Raw genomic sequence first — 15,958 nt, forward strand, 5'->3', positions numbered from 1 at the left:
ATTGCGATCCTTATACGAATAATAACTATTTTTCCATCGATATTTAGAGTAAAGATATTTTGTCCCATGCTTTATCGTTTGACTTTTCGACGATTTAAATATCATTCGGATTGAGAACACGCAATAAAATAATCGAATCGCAAGTTCACAAGTAATTAACATAACGATAAGCTCTGTGATTAATCGTTTATTAAATAATTGATTTGTAATTTAAAATATTTGTATAATTTAATATTCCGCTAGTATATATATACGTCATAGTACGCAAATTATTTTCGGCTTTAAATGATCAATAACATTGGTATTCGGCCTTGGCGACGTAAACATTAGCGCGCTATTGTTACGACTTACGGCCTTATCATTCGCACGGCGACACTCGAACAGTAATGTAGTAATTGCGAGACGTACCGTCAAATTCCTTTTCTAAACGCAATCGCGACAAACATCGGGAAATAATTTGATATAAATAATTAATTATCTTTAGCATATCTTAAATAATATGTAATTATATCGCAACAATAAATCTCGAGGCGCGTATTTTACGTGATGTATACATATTTAATCAACAATCAAAGTGACAGGAATCAAAATTCTAAATTATTGTTTTGTCGCGATCTCTCTCTCTCTCTCTCTCTCTCTCTCTCTCTCTCTCTCTCTCACTTTCTTTTTTTATAAGTAATAATTTTTTTTTTTTAAATACTCACAATTCAATCATATTTCCGATGCTTTATCGTTCGACTTTTCAATAATTTATATATGATAACGCGTTATAAAATAGTCGAATCGCAGATCTAAATAATTAACATAACGATAAGTTACGTGATATATTAACGTTTATTAAATAATTGATTTATAATTAAAAATATTTGTATAATTTAATATTCCGCTTGTATGTATACGTCATAGCACGCGAAATATTTTCGGCAGCGAATTATCAATAATATGGTTTTCAGCCTTGGCGACGTAAACATTGACGCGCTATTGTTACGACTTACGGCCTTATCATTCGCACGGCGACACTCGAACAGTAATGTAGTAATTGCGAGACGTACCGTCAAATTCCTTTTCTAAACGCGATCGCGACAAGCATCGGGAAATAATTTGATATAAATAATTAATTATCTTTAGCATATCTTAAATAATACGTAATTATATCGCGACAATAAATCTCGAGGCGCGTATTTTACGTGATGTATACATATTTAATCAACAATCAAAGTGACAGGAATCAAAATTCTAAATTATTGTTTTGTCGCGATCTCTCTCTCTCTCTCTCTCTCTCTCTCTCTCACTTTCTTTTTTTATAAGTAATAATTTTTTTTTTTTTAATATTCACAATTCAATCATATTTTCGATGCTTTATCGTTCGACTTTTCAATAATTTATATATGATATTGCGTAATAAAATAGTCGAATCACAGATCCAAATAATTAACATAACGATAAGTTACGTGATATATTAACGTTTATTAAATAATTGATTTATAATTAAAAATATTTGTATAATTTAATATTCCGCTTGTATGTATACGTCATAGCACGCGAAATATTTTCGGCAGCGAATTATCAATAATATGGTTTTCAGCCTTGGCGACGTAAACATTGGCGCGCTATTGTTACGACTTACGGCCTTATCATTCGCACGGCGACACTCGAACAGTAATGTAGTAATTGCGAGACGTACCGTCAAATTCCTTTTCTAAACGCGATCGCGACAAGCATCGGGAAATAATTTGATATAAATAATTAATTATCTTTAGCATATCTTAAATAATACGTAATTATATCGCAACAATAAATCTCGAGGCGCGTATTTTACGTGATGTATACATATTTAATCAACAATCAAAGTGACAGGAATCAAAATTGTAAATTATTGGTTTGTCGCGATCTTTCTCTCTCTCTCTCTCTCTCTCTCTCTCTCTCTCTCTCTCACTTTCTTTTTTTATAAGTAATAATTTTTTTTTTTTTAAATACTCACAATTCAATCATATTTTCGATGCTTTATCGTTCGACTTTTCAATAATTTATATATGATATCGCGTAATAAAATAGTCGAATCGCAGGTCCGAATAATTAACATAACGATAAGTTCCGTGATATATTAATCGTTTATTAAATAATTGATTTATAATTAAAAATATTTGTATAATTTAATATTCCGCTTGTATGTATACGTCATAGCACGCGAAATATTTTCGGCAGCGAATTATCAATAATATGGTTTTCAGCCTTGGCGGCGTAAACATTAGCGCGCTATTGTTTACGTATTACGGTCTTGTTATCATTCGGCTATTATTGTAATAGATGTTTGTAATAGTGGGGGAAACACTCCGTCAATTCCTTTCCTAAACGCGATCGCGACAAGTATTAAAACATAATTCGCTACAATCGTACTTCTCGTGTGTTACTCTGTCTCTCTGTCTCTCTGTCTCTCTCTCTCTCTCTCTCTCTCTCTCTCTCTCTCTCTCTTACGGTATAATAAACTGAATATCTCATTTGATTATTCCGCGTTGAAAGTATCGCGCGAGTGAATCAACCTGAGAGGAGGAGGAGGCTTAGGATGAGAGGCATCGGGCACCGATGGAACAACCTTGTGGTAAGTAATTTTTTATTTGTATATTAATTATTTATTAATTGCGTACGTGCAATTTAAATTAAGCAATTAATCGTGTAATAATAATTTGATGTTTTATTCAAACACGATTTAAACAAGAGAGAATTAGAGAAAAAGATTTTATATAAAAGCTATAATTTTGTAAAAGTCTCTACTTTTAGATTAGGGCTTTATATGGATTTATTAGAGTTATTAGTATCGTTTTTTTTCTCAAAATTTATAAAATTACTTTATTTATCTACTTATTATTATATGCATCGAATATAAAATTCAATGCGTATCATAAATTTTTTGAAATATTAATTATTTTGAGCGTTACTATAATTTGAATCTTCTATTTGTATGTTACAGATCAACGTAGCGACTCTGACATCCTGAGAGGAGGAGGCAGGCCTAGGAGAGGCATCCTGCATCGGCGGAGCAACCCAAGGGTGAGTATTTATTATTTATATTCTGTTTAATAAAAATCGCGTACGCGCATCAATTTGGTCTCATTGTACGAATGAATTGAACAAAAGAAAATTAGAAAGAAAGACTTTTACTTTCAAATCCGATATATATTTTTATTATTACGACAACCAGCTCTTTTAGGATTTATAAAATTATTATCATACGCATCGGATATAAAATTTGACATGTAAAGTAATAATAATTTCTTTGAGATATTAATTATATTTTCGGCGCTGTTATAATTTGAATTTTATATTTGTATGTTACAGACAACGTAGCCTCAAGACCAACAACTCCGCTGTTGCGCATCAGTGCCGGTGAGTGATGAACTTTTATTTAATTTTAAAGTAACGGATTTAAGTAGAGATTGTAGATGTAGATTGTAAATTGTAGACTGTAGACAAATTCGTTACTTTTAAATGGATGAGCTAAAATAGATCAAGTTGAATAATTTTTAATAAGTTTTTTTTTATTTGTATTGCATCCATTGCAAAAGTAAATTAAAATCTAAATTAAAAAAGAGAGATTAAAAAAACATTTTTTTTTCCAACTTATAGATTTTATCTGATTTATTGAATAAAGACCGTTAGTAATTTTATCAATTATATTATTTTATAATTAATTACGTGTGAAGTTAATTTAGTTTTATAACGCCCGCCGATCTTATTTTAATTTTTTTATAGCTCATCCATATCGTAAAATTTGTTTGTAGAGACATTGTTTTTAAACTTTGTTTTAACTGATAAGAGACACCGAATGATCAATCAATTAAATTATCTGTAATATGATAATAAATGGCATAAATATTGTATAAATTAATCTTATTTTATTATAAATTATGTATTATTATATGTTATTACATAAATTAAAATTATATATTAATATATATACATGTATTATTATACTATTAAATAAATTATATATTAATATATAAATTTTAATCAAATTTATATATTTGTTATAATTTATCATAATTTTTGAATCAAAATTTTGATTGGTAACTTGGTTTTGTCTCACATCAGTTAAAATAAAGTTATATTAAAATGAACGTCTAACGAACGATCGTAAAATCACACGATCGTCATCGAGCGTGAAATGTTTACGCTCATCCGCCGATGACAATAATTACTCGGCAAAAGAAGGAGTTTATTTCCTTACGAGTGCAAGAAAAATCTTGCGCTTTTTCAGCGGCGATAATAAATAGCCGGCAATAAAAGGAGTGTGTATCTCCTTTTTCGATCTCTAGAGATTGATCTAGAAAGGGGCCAGGAGCAACGAAAGATAGGTCTAACTAAGGTCAGATTAAGAGAGATACTGTAGTTATATTTGTTATATTAATATTTTTAAATATAAAATGAAAGTGAAAAAGACAAGAATAGAAAAAAGAGCTTTAGTCGTTTTTGAAATTAATGTCGTATAAATACATAACTATATCTCATGAGAAAAGTATTATTTTCGCATTTCCGGTCTTTTAATTAATATTCTAAGTGGAACCCCACAAGATAGAAAAAAAAACACTCTTAACATTTTATACGCTAAAAAAATAATATTGCATGAGATATGGCGATTTCTTGACATTTATGATATTTTTGAAAATCTGACAGCTGATAATATTACTTGCGATCATATAAATGTGAAAAAATTAATTAACGCTGTCAACAGTTAAAACTACTTAAAAAAACAATAGAACACGGTTAAAACTATAGAAAAATATAATATTAATTATGCTTATATAAATTTGTCTATAATAGCTTTTAATGTGCATCGATGTGTATCAGTGCATCCAACTGAATTCATAAACATAAAAAATTAATTGAATAATATAATTATAAAAAAATATGAATAATAAAAAGTTACATAAATTAAAAACATGATTTGATAATGTTTAAAACGCTTAATACTTTTCACGAATAAGAGAAAAAGTGAACGTAATTTATTGTAAGTATCTTCTATTCGTTATATTTAAAAATTAGGAAAAAAATTATTAAAAACATTATTTTAAAAAGATATTAATTTTATTTTACATACGCATATACATGAAAAATACTTCAATTATAATTTATTATCGCCGTAGTATATATTAGAATGACGAAACATCACGCGCAGCTAATAAAACATTAATAAATCCACAATATTTTTCCGCATTTTTGATCCACACATTTAGCACGGACACGCACCAAACAGTCGTTTTACCATGGCATCAGAAAATAAATCCGGCTATTTAGTTCCGTCGGCTCTAAAATGAATTCAGTTAGCGCCACTAGGTACCACCTAGGAAAACGGTCTCACGAAAAACGGCGGCGTGTATAGTAATCTCGTCGGTATTGAAGTCTATGACCGGTATTCATAGCGAGTTCTTATATTTAAGACCGTCTAAACCAATCACAGAGCCGTATTAGCATCTTAACATATTACTTGAGACGGTCTTGAAATAAGAACTGACTTTGAATACCGGCCTATATATGACTCTGGAAATAAGCGTTCTTATATTGGCACGCTTGACTCGCGATAGCAAGTAGTTCGTTGAATCGACAGCAGAGAGAGCTAGTAATCCTAAAGACGAAGTTGGCGCGCGACACGCGCAACACGATTTATAAAATAGTATAATAATAATATATGAAAAACCTGCGTAATACTAGTGAAATTGCGATAATAACATTATACTCGTTCCGATGTCCAAACATATCCTTTCGATGCAGGACAACATACAATGGCGCGTTGGGCAACGTATATCTACTTAAGTGAGTAACCTCAATATTTATATGCACGAAACGATTTGACGAGAATGTCGATTACGATTGTCTAAGAAAGAGAAGCATAGTCTTAAATCATGAAAAGAAAATTAACATAAAAACTGAAAGACTAGTAAAATATATCTTTTTATTTGCTACGATTGTACTTAACTAGATCTGCGATAAGATATATGCATTTAAGATTGCATATATATATAAATATACATATGTATTTATACAATATGTATTCTGGCGAAAAAGAAAAATGATAAACTTTGTATATGATACGTTTTTAAAAATATTTAGCATATCGATGCAAAATACGCAGTTGGATATGTTAGACATTACTTTTGGCTTTAACGCATCGCAAAAATCTTTCAATGCAAATAAGCGCGATAAAAAGGTGACATATATCGAATGTAATTTTCGGTGCATCGGAAAACTTTATTGTTGTAATCCCGCGGCGTCGATAAACCCATTAACAGCGCGCGCGTCGTACCCTGCTATAATATATGCGATGGAACGTAATAAAAATCGACTTACACATCGACCGTTTCGTAATACGCACATACATACGCACACATTTGTTCGCAAACGTGCGAGAGCGCGCACGAGTTTCTATCGGCCCCGGCACCCTTTTCGGTGTCGCTAAAAGTTTAATCAAAGTCAGATTAGCCGAGCTCGGCCCCGACGCCGGGGGTGCAAGACTCAGGGATCCCTGGACCCGGTTTTATTAAACGGGACTTGATTAGGGGTTGCCAAGATCCTTTCAGAGTTTGTTTTCAACTGGTTTTCATGACGGCGCTTTCATTACGCGCGTTTCACGTAATTGACGCGATCATTCGTCCGGGGACGAGAAAACTTTGGCCACTCGCCTTCTTGGTTCTTCTTTTTTTTTTATTTTTTGCTATATATATATTACGAGAGTTTCACGATTTATTTCTAAATTTCCTCTTATTGCGAAAATCCGTTGAAATTGTTGATTCGAATTTTGCACGAGTTTTCTTTATTAAAGGAATGCTAGCATGTTTTAATGTTGCTTTATTAACCGTTTGAATTATTATTAACAATCAATAAATATAATTAAAGAGATTATAAATTTAGAGATGTTTCAAGAAAAAAAAAAAAAGTTTACATAATATCGTAATAAGAATATATAAAAATAAAAAAAATATATAAATATTATATATTTATCAATTATAATAAATAATTGCAAATATTTATACGCAATTAATTGCATATATTTTGCTGCAATTTCAATATGCCGTTATTATTTATACTTGTGGATAAACACACTATTAATATTCGATAGAATGGTTTATATAAAATGCAAAGCGATTGTAAATTTTGTAATAGATATTTAGAGGAAAAAAAATTTATAACGCGCATGCGGGAATAATATCACGATATAACGCAATATATCGCTTTTTGACGATATGTAATTCGGGACGCGAAGCGTATAACTTGGAATCGGAAGCGCGATAACGATCTCTGGTAAAGACACGATGATTAAGGGACAGCTTGCCGGAGACACATTTAGGCATTCGTGCGGGGTGGCTGGGAAGTGATTCAATCTGCGCGTAATCCTTGTAATCTCAAGGGTATATCTTCGTGCTCCCGCGACCCGCCCTAGGGAAAAGTCCCGAACTGATCCCGATTCAGATGTGTTTACGCGCGATTATTGTTTTCGGTCATCGTGATTGACGCGAATTTTACAGCATACTTCGCTTTTAGAATTTATTACGTTGCGTTACATTACGGTTTTACTCTTAGTAACTTTTAATAAATTTTGAAATACTTGTTATCTTAATAACAGAATTAAAATTTTAAAGAAATTTTCTCTTTCTCTGAATACGCGAGAAAGATAAATACAATATAACGCGCTCAACGCTTGTAAAGTATCATTTATTCTTATGATAAATAGATATAGGCATTTAAAGATCAAAGGGAGCAAAGAGATTTATCTAGAATTGATATTTCGAAAGAGTTTACGGTCTCATATTTAATCGCGCTTCATGTGCCGCTCAGGCATATTTTATACTAGACATTATTATTCATTATATGCAACACGTCACTTTTCATACTGTTATATTTGCCCTTTTTATTTCATGTCTCTTAAGTGAACTTTACGCGAAGATATTTGAATTATCATTCAGAGTCATGAATGCAATAATTAACGTTCTTTTTTCTGACTAAATAGATGAAAAATACAATAGCTGCTTAATATATATAATATAATAACCGAGACTTGTGTGTTCTCTTGCATTGTATTCTTTCATTATATTATATTATAAATAATTGTATATATATATATATATAATTTAAAACTTGAACAAAAAATAATTTCTATATATCAAAATAATATAAATTATTTTGTTATCATTATGAGAATTTTTGTACAGATAAAAAGTTTTCAAGTTTATCAATCTCTGTAATAACGCAACGACTACAAGTATGTCGTAACTTAATTTCTGTGGAATGATAAGAGTTTTCGAGTATATCCACATTTGTGAGCCAAGATAGAAGGATTAGCACGAGGATAAAGTGCAAATGTACTCGCGAAAGAGACAGATGCCCCGCGGTAGGGGTTGGCGTAACCGCGCAATAACATCCCTCCGAAAGCAGGAGTAGAGCCGGCAGCGTGTTTACGTCGAGGGGTCGCGACTCCACCTTCCGCCCCCGTCTCTGGCTTAACGCTAATGAATCCGATTTGCATCTGATCCCGAACGGCCTTCGATCCATCCTCGAGGTCTCCGGATGAATTATTTAAGGACGTTAGTCTTGGACACATCGATAATTGATCGCACGATATGTGTTTTCAATATATGGAACGTATCGTATTATCATTGCCCATTGAATTCTGTTATAACAGATTTGCTTGATTCTTCATCATTATCAACCGCTTTATGTAATTAAATTTAATGGCAGATATTTTTTATAAATGTTTAAAAAATGTATAAATCTTTGAAAAATTTATCTAAAATTAATTAATTCATCGAAATGTAGATTTAAAATTTTGTCTGAATTCTTTTCCGAACAGAAATTGGCATATTTAATAATGACAGTTAAGAAATATTGCGCGATAAATAATAACCGTTCATTAAATCTCTTAGAAAATTACGCTTACCATAAAATTATCTTTTAGTTGATTATTTTGTGTCCAAAAAAAAAAAAGGACATTCAACGTATACGGTATCTCGCTCGCTCGCAACGTATAATCTAAAGAATCGCGCGAGCATCAAGGAGAATAAATGATCCTATTTAAGAAAGTGGGTCGAGGGGAGCACTTTATCAGTCAATTGTCGACCGAATTGTTCCTTCGTCGAATTTCACTTTGCGATCGTCTCAGAAATGTATTACGTGACGGTGCCACGATCGGCGGTTATTTGACGTTTCACGAATGACGTCGTTTTGTACGGATTTGTCGTAAGACCGTTAAAAATGATCGCTCGATCAACCAATTCTGTCAATAAAGGATCTTCGACGCACTCGCTGCTGTATTTGTACAATATCTAACATTATTTGTTGTTATTGAATTTCCATATCGCCGCGTTTACGGCGAAAGCGATTAAGTATACACGATTTTATGCTCATTGCATTGCGGTTTTCGAAGAGGATTTAGAGAAAACCTCTGCTCGGTCCTCTTCTCGGGTTTGTTACTTCTTTGCTCAGCAGATTTAATAGACGGGCATACCCCCGGGACATATCCACACCACTCCGCCCTCCGACACGATCGTATTATTGCTCGGACACGAAAACTTTGTCCCTTTATCGCTTTTCGTTGAAAAAACATCCTGGCTGCATTTCCTCTCTCTCTCTTTCTCTCTCTATGCCGACGAGCAAAAAGGAACGAAATCATCTTATTGTTAGCATACATTTTACATCGCGGTTATATTTACTCTTGGCAGCGGTTGGGTAATAATCGTGCGATTACGGACGCATCTTTAAACGAGTTTAAATGTTGATGTTATTATTTATCTCTCCTCGTATATTCTCATTTTATTTTTGCTCCAATTAGAAGAGATCGAATAAATTAACCGACGATCACGTTTCAGGAAAATTACGCGCGAGTGCAGAACACAAATTTCTATGTTTTCCCATCATTTCGATTGTAAACTAAGCAGTTCGCACGATATCGTTTTATTCTAATATATACATATATACTGGGAAAAAAAAAAAAAAAATTGTTAACTTGACTGAGTTCGTTCAACTAATTACCATTTTTTAAATTGAAATATTTATATATATTTAAGAGTCAAATACGACATATTAAATCTAACATGACGTATATTTGACTTAAATATATCAATATTTCAATTAAGAAAACATTTTTTTTTTTCAGTGTATATTTGAGATTAATGTTTCCAAATTTTTGTATTTTGAAGCAATAGTAATATATATATATATATATATATATATATATATATATATATATATTTATTTATTTATTTATTTATTCATAATCGTAGTCTATATATTTTTCAGTTTAATTACACGTTCAATTCTTGGTGTATATAAATATTGAGATAAATTTTTAGATATACGCCTAAAATTATTCGCGCGCACGTGTTGCAGAGATTCGTTAAAACGAAATTTCCATAATGTTCAGATCACGCGAAGAGCGTAAATCAGATTGTACAAAAGTTTTGCGCGCACGTGCCATGAATTCACGGCATTCATAAATACTGCTTATTATTTATTATTTTGGGGAGAAAGGGGAGAAGAAGAGGGATTGCGGTACCTATCGATTATATTTTTCCCTCGCGCGATGGTAACACTAGTAACATACACACTTGCAGATTTTTTATTCGTGAAAAAATTAAAAAAGGTTAAATAATTGCACGATTAAATTATATAGATTCTTTTTCGCAATTTATTTCCGCCGTGTATATAAATATTTATACGATACCTCGCTGCTATTCTACTATATTGACATCAATAGATATCAAAATAATTTCAAATATCAAATTCGAATTCTCTCTCCCTTCTCTCTCTCTTTTCTTATATCGGAGATCGAGTTTGTGCCATATTAATGCGCGCGATGGTAGTGGAATGAACGTGCACGTGTGCTGGGATGACTTTTGGAATTAAATGTGACGGCTCATACAAGCAGTTTAGCCCCCGATATATTTGTGTGCACACAAGGGTATAGCGCGATTTTATTTGCTTAGGACGATCTCCCGTATGAGAATTCACGTTTGCAGAACCGGCGAATAACGCGACGGTAAAAAGCGGTCGCGCGGAATTGCACGTTGTTGGTGCATCGAGATAATACGTTGATCTTCTACATACGACCGCAGATGGGGTGGGACGATGGTGGGACAGCGCGTGGCTCGACGATGGATTAAAATTGCGGTGGGTCAGCGCGACGTTTCTCATTTCGTCGCTAGAACGCCTGACACATAGGATTACATCGCGTATAATTCAATAGGTTCAATAATGGCGTTATATAAAATCGCGAAAAATCATAAAGTCAAATGAGACCGAATGATTGATCGCGAATGTAATGACATTTCTCTTCAAAATTTTGATTACCAAACGCTCTCTTTGTATCAGTTTTACTGATTTAAATCGATAGTAATGTGAAATGGAAAATTACACACAAATACATGCAATATAATTGATTAAAAATAGTCGAGACGATTCTGCTAATTTTAATAGTGACGCGATTCAATAATTAGTTTTTACTATTATTTCGCAATAAAAATCAAGATAAATAATCCCAATAAATGTTTATTTATTTCTGATTAAATTTTTATTCAGAATTTGATTTATGAAGAAAAATATTCTTTTTTAAATAAACATTTAATATAAGAAAATAAGAAATATATATTGAATTATATATATATATATATAAAATTGTGTACGATCTCTATTATTTTTGTGTAAGTCTATAGTGCGTATACATATACTAGATGAATCAGTCTAGAGAGACAAACTTTTTCCCAAAGAAAGTGGGATTTTACCAGAGAATCGTATAACGATCAAGTTGTCAAGAGAGCGCGCGATTATTCGTTTCCAGTTCATAAACTCTCACAGTGCACAATGGTGGCTAACTAGGCGTGGTTCGGTTTGAGGAGGGTCACCTGGTATATTATGCGTTGTATATACGCGCTTATATCCGAGCGTGTATATACCTACTCACGGGGTTTCACACCCCGCAACATCCCTGACAGGTTGATACTCCGCTACACGGATGTAAACGCGTGTCAAAAGCGTCAAGGTTTCTTGTCACGACATTGATGCACATATCCCCGCGAAAGGAGATTTGAAATGATCCTAATCAAGAGTCCGATTACGCGATCGCGCATTATTTTTTCTTTCCGCAACGTCTTCTTCGCAACTACAACAATCTTTTTAACAACATGCGTAGTTTAACAAATCCAATTCAATCGTATCGATTATAAGATATCTTTCAATGAAAATCATTTCTAGAGTTCTGATAAGAGAAGAAAATTCTCATTATATAATACAATAAACATTATAATAAAATATAATAAAAAGTAAAAAATATAATTTTCAAATATAATATTTTATAAATGTACCTCGTGCTTTCGTTTTGTCTATATTTTTATCGTATCTTATTCCACGCGGGACTTTAATTACCGCGTACAATATAGAGGTAGAATAATGCAACCAAAGCATCAATATGGAATTCGATTTCAGCTCGGTATAACCGACTTGGATCGTAGGCTCTGCACAGCTTCTCTCGCAGATTCTCCTACTTTCCCGGTTGTTATCCGGATTCTCATCTCACCACTATTCCGCGCATCCCGCACGCGTGTGCGCTCGCGCGCGTATATACACGTACGCCGACAAAGTGACAAGCCTTATCTGACTCACGAGATCTCGATAGCAGGGTGATGTATATGCGTGGGCGTGGCATCTCCAAGGACCAAATTATAGCCCCGCGACCGTCGGAGGATGGCACTAGGATGAGGAGGGACAGGGAACACACATCCCGCGTGAACCCCGATCCCGCTTTTCCCTATCCTGTCTTGTCCCTTTTTACACTTATTTACGCGCTCCATCTTCTTCTTCCTCCGGCGCCCTGTCTCGCATCATCTTCTCATTCTCTCGGTCGTCTTCCATTGTTTGCCCGATGACAGGTGAACTCGTTCTCGGAAAGAATCGTGACGAAGGAGCATTCTCCTTTTATTTTAGTTGTGATTTTATTATACATCCAAATCACTTGCGCACAAAACGAATTACGATAAGAGAAAAATATTATTCTTTGTCATCATACGTAATGATCGATCCGCGTTTAAAGTAATTGATACGTTTGGATAGATAATTCTGAGAAAAGAGATTTATTGAAATTGCATCGAAATTTATTTATTTTGATATTTATATAATCGCATTTAGATATTTATAAAATATCTCGAAATAACCTTTTAATTTCGACAAAATAGAATACAATGGACAATGCTTATTATATGAATATGAAGTAGACGCGCGGTGGGCTATGCATCACCATAACTTCAAACAATGCAAAAATCTGTTGATCTCGTTTCTTATCCGTAGATATATATATATTTATCGAGATGCATCAAATTAAGGCATTTGTTCGTATAATTATTCCAATAGTAATTATTTATTTCCCTTATTTAAGAGCGTGTACCGCACGCATAATTGCACGTGTCGTTACGTTACGTCACACGTATTATATTATATATACACGTATTATTATATGATTATCATATTTACTGGGGGAATAAAATATACATATTACGAGATCTGTTTTACATTTAAGAGAAATGACACGCACAATGTGTATCTGTGCATTTATTCGACAAGAGGGAGGCGATGTAGTTAAATTGCTTATTTAAATACTTTGATTTTCTGCGGCTTCTCCGAAAATCTAGATCTTCGTAGGATCGTCGGAGAATCTATTCCTTTGTCGCTGTAGATTTTCAGGAACTTGTTAAGTAGCGCTGATCGCTACGAGAGGTTTGCCAAACCTCTTTAAGAAGATTAGTGAATCCGCTGCTTACCACGCGTCGCCCCATCGTGGTTCGTTCATCTGTGAACGATTTCGTATTATTCACCCCACGGATTACCTCGATCTTTCCTGTGAAAAGCCCTTTCGGGCCAAGTAACCCGACGTTCCGAGTTTCTCCAGTTTTTCCCTTGATTCTTTCGGCGCCGAAGCTCTCCTTCAGATTTTTGTTTGTTGCTGCTGCGGATTAGCGGGAATTCTCGAGAGAATTCCACATCCGCGACGGCAACTTTGTCGCCGAGCTCTTTCTTCTTTTCCGGCATGACAAGGCAATTTCGGCGATTCCGACGAAGATCGCTGGTACTAATTGTATGATACAGCAAAAATGTAAATTTCAATGTTTGCGCTTGATATTAATTCATCGCGGATACTTTGCTGTACCTTTTTTTATTCAATGATGTATGAACGGCGAGTGCCAATATTTATAGTATACCGGTTTATGAAAGATTTATCGGTGAATTGATTAGATTAATTGAAATTACTATCCAACATATTTACGCGTTCAGCGATACAATTTCTTTATAATATTTAAAAAACCTATCGTTTCGCTTACACAATTGATAAATATATTTCCGATTGTTTTATCTTATAAGAAAGAGAATGAAAAGAATCGGTGAATCGCATATCACGAGATTTCTTCGAATGCATCGGATTGCATTGATTGACATATTCAAACGGTTATAATGCCCCGAAGAGTTTTCTCATTTTATATAATTTTTTTTTTTTTTTTCATCCATAATATCATGTGTCTATTGTCCGGAAATCTGAAAAAAAAAATCTTAAATATTTTAAGCTCATTTTCTGTAGAAGCTTAGAATATCAAAAAATTCCTGGGAAATTGGAGTGCAACGGAAAACGATGAAATTTTTTTACCTTTAGACAGCAGAGAACGTTGAATATTTATATTTTAAATATAAATAAACTGCACAGAGCCAATGATTTTCTCTCTTGTTTCTCATAAAGTTTTGTATATATTACGGCATCCTTTGAAAAATTCTTCCTCTGTTTTATTCCTATTTTATTCTTTCGTGGAAACCGAGTCAACCATCAGAGACGGTCAATCATCAGGGCGACCATCGTGGAATAAGCGCGGTTGCCTGAATATTCTCTCATATCTTCACAGGATCTCTGTGTTTTACAAGCCAGCTGCTGCATCGCTTCGTCGTTATTTGGTCCTTTATGCATCGCGCGCACGCTTGAATGGCTCGGTCTGACTTTGCGCCGTTTGTTCTCAGAAAGGAAAGTAGCCGTTGCTACGGCAGGCAGAGCAAAGATCATCCTTCTTTCTCCTTGTCGATTTAGCTCCCCGAGATTACAAGAATTTCTTTATTTCTCGTGCAGTTCTTCGCTCTCTCGGAACGCGTTCGCCTTTCTTACGGTCTTTTGCACATCTCGTGGTACACAGGTTTACATTTTTCTGAGAATCGTATCTATTTTCGTTCTGCATTCTTGCTCGTTTTCCTCGTCTTCTCATAATATCAAAGCACTCTTTCACGTAATATACCGTGTATTATTTTCTATATTTTTTTTCCCGCAAATTATCAAATATTTTTACAAGCTGATATAATACATATTCATTCAATACAAGTATAACTTATATGTAAGCACTTTTGTTTATGTTAATTATTAGGTGTACAACTTTGCTTCCGCCGTTTTTCTATAGATGGCTTTAGCGGTAAGTAGTGGTCGAAATAAATAGATCATAGACGTCATGCGATAAACTTGGGCATCTGTCAACATAACCCCATAGAAACATTAGTCGATTTGTGTCTGCGTCATAAAGTTATTCTCGATTGAAAATGTCAGTTTACGAGCCAAATTCTCGTCATTTGCGGGAGGTTTTAATTTTCTGCCTCAATATGAAGAAATCTGCGGCTGAGGCTCATCGAATGCTCCCAAATACTTATGGTGAAGCCGCTATTAGCGAAAGAACGTGTCGTGAGTGGTTTCAACGCTTCAAGAACGGTGATTTTCACGTCGAAGACCGGCATAGCGGTGGAAGAGAGAAGGTTTTCGAAGATGCAGAATTGGAGGCATTACTTAATAAAGACTCGAGTTAAAGTCAAAAAGAATTGGCACGATCATTGGGAGTGACTTAACAAGCAATTACAAAACGTATAACCAGTTTTTTACAATAAAGCCTCGAATTTAGGAAAAAAA

Source organism: Polyergus mexicanus, unplaced genomic scaffold (assembly GCF_030449975.1).
Source record: "Polyergus mexicanus isolate NDT 795.1 unplaced genomic scaffold, iyPolMexi1.0 SCAF_9, whole genome shotgun sequence".
Taxonomy (NCBI): domain Eukaryota; kingdom Metazoa; phylum Arthropoda; class Insecta; order Hymenoptera; family Formicidae; genus Polyergus; species Polyergus mexicanus.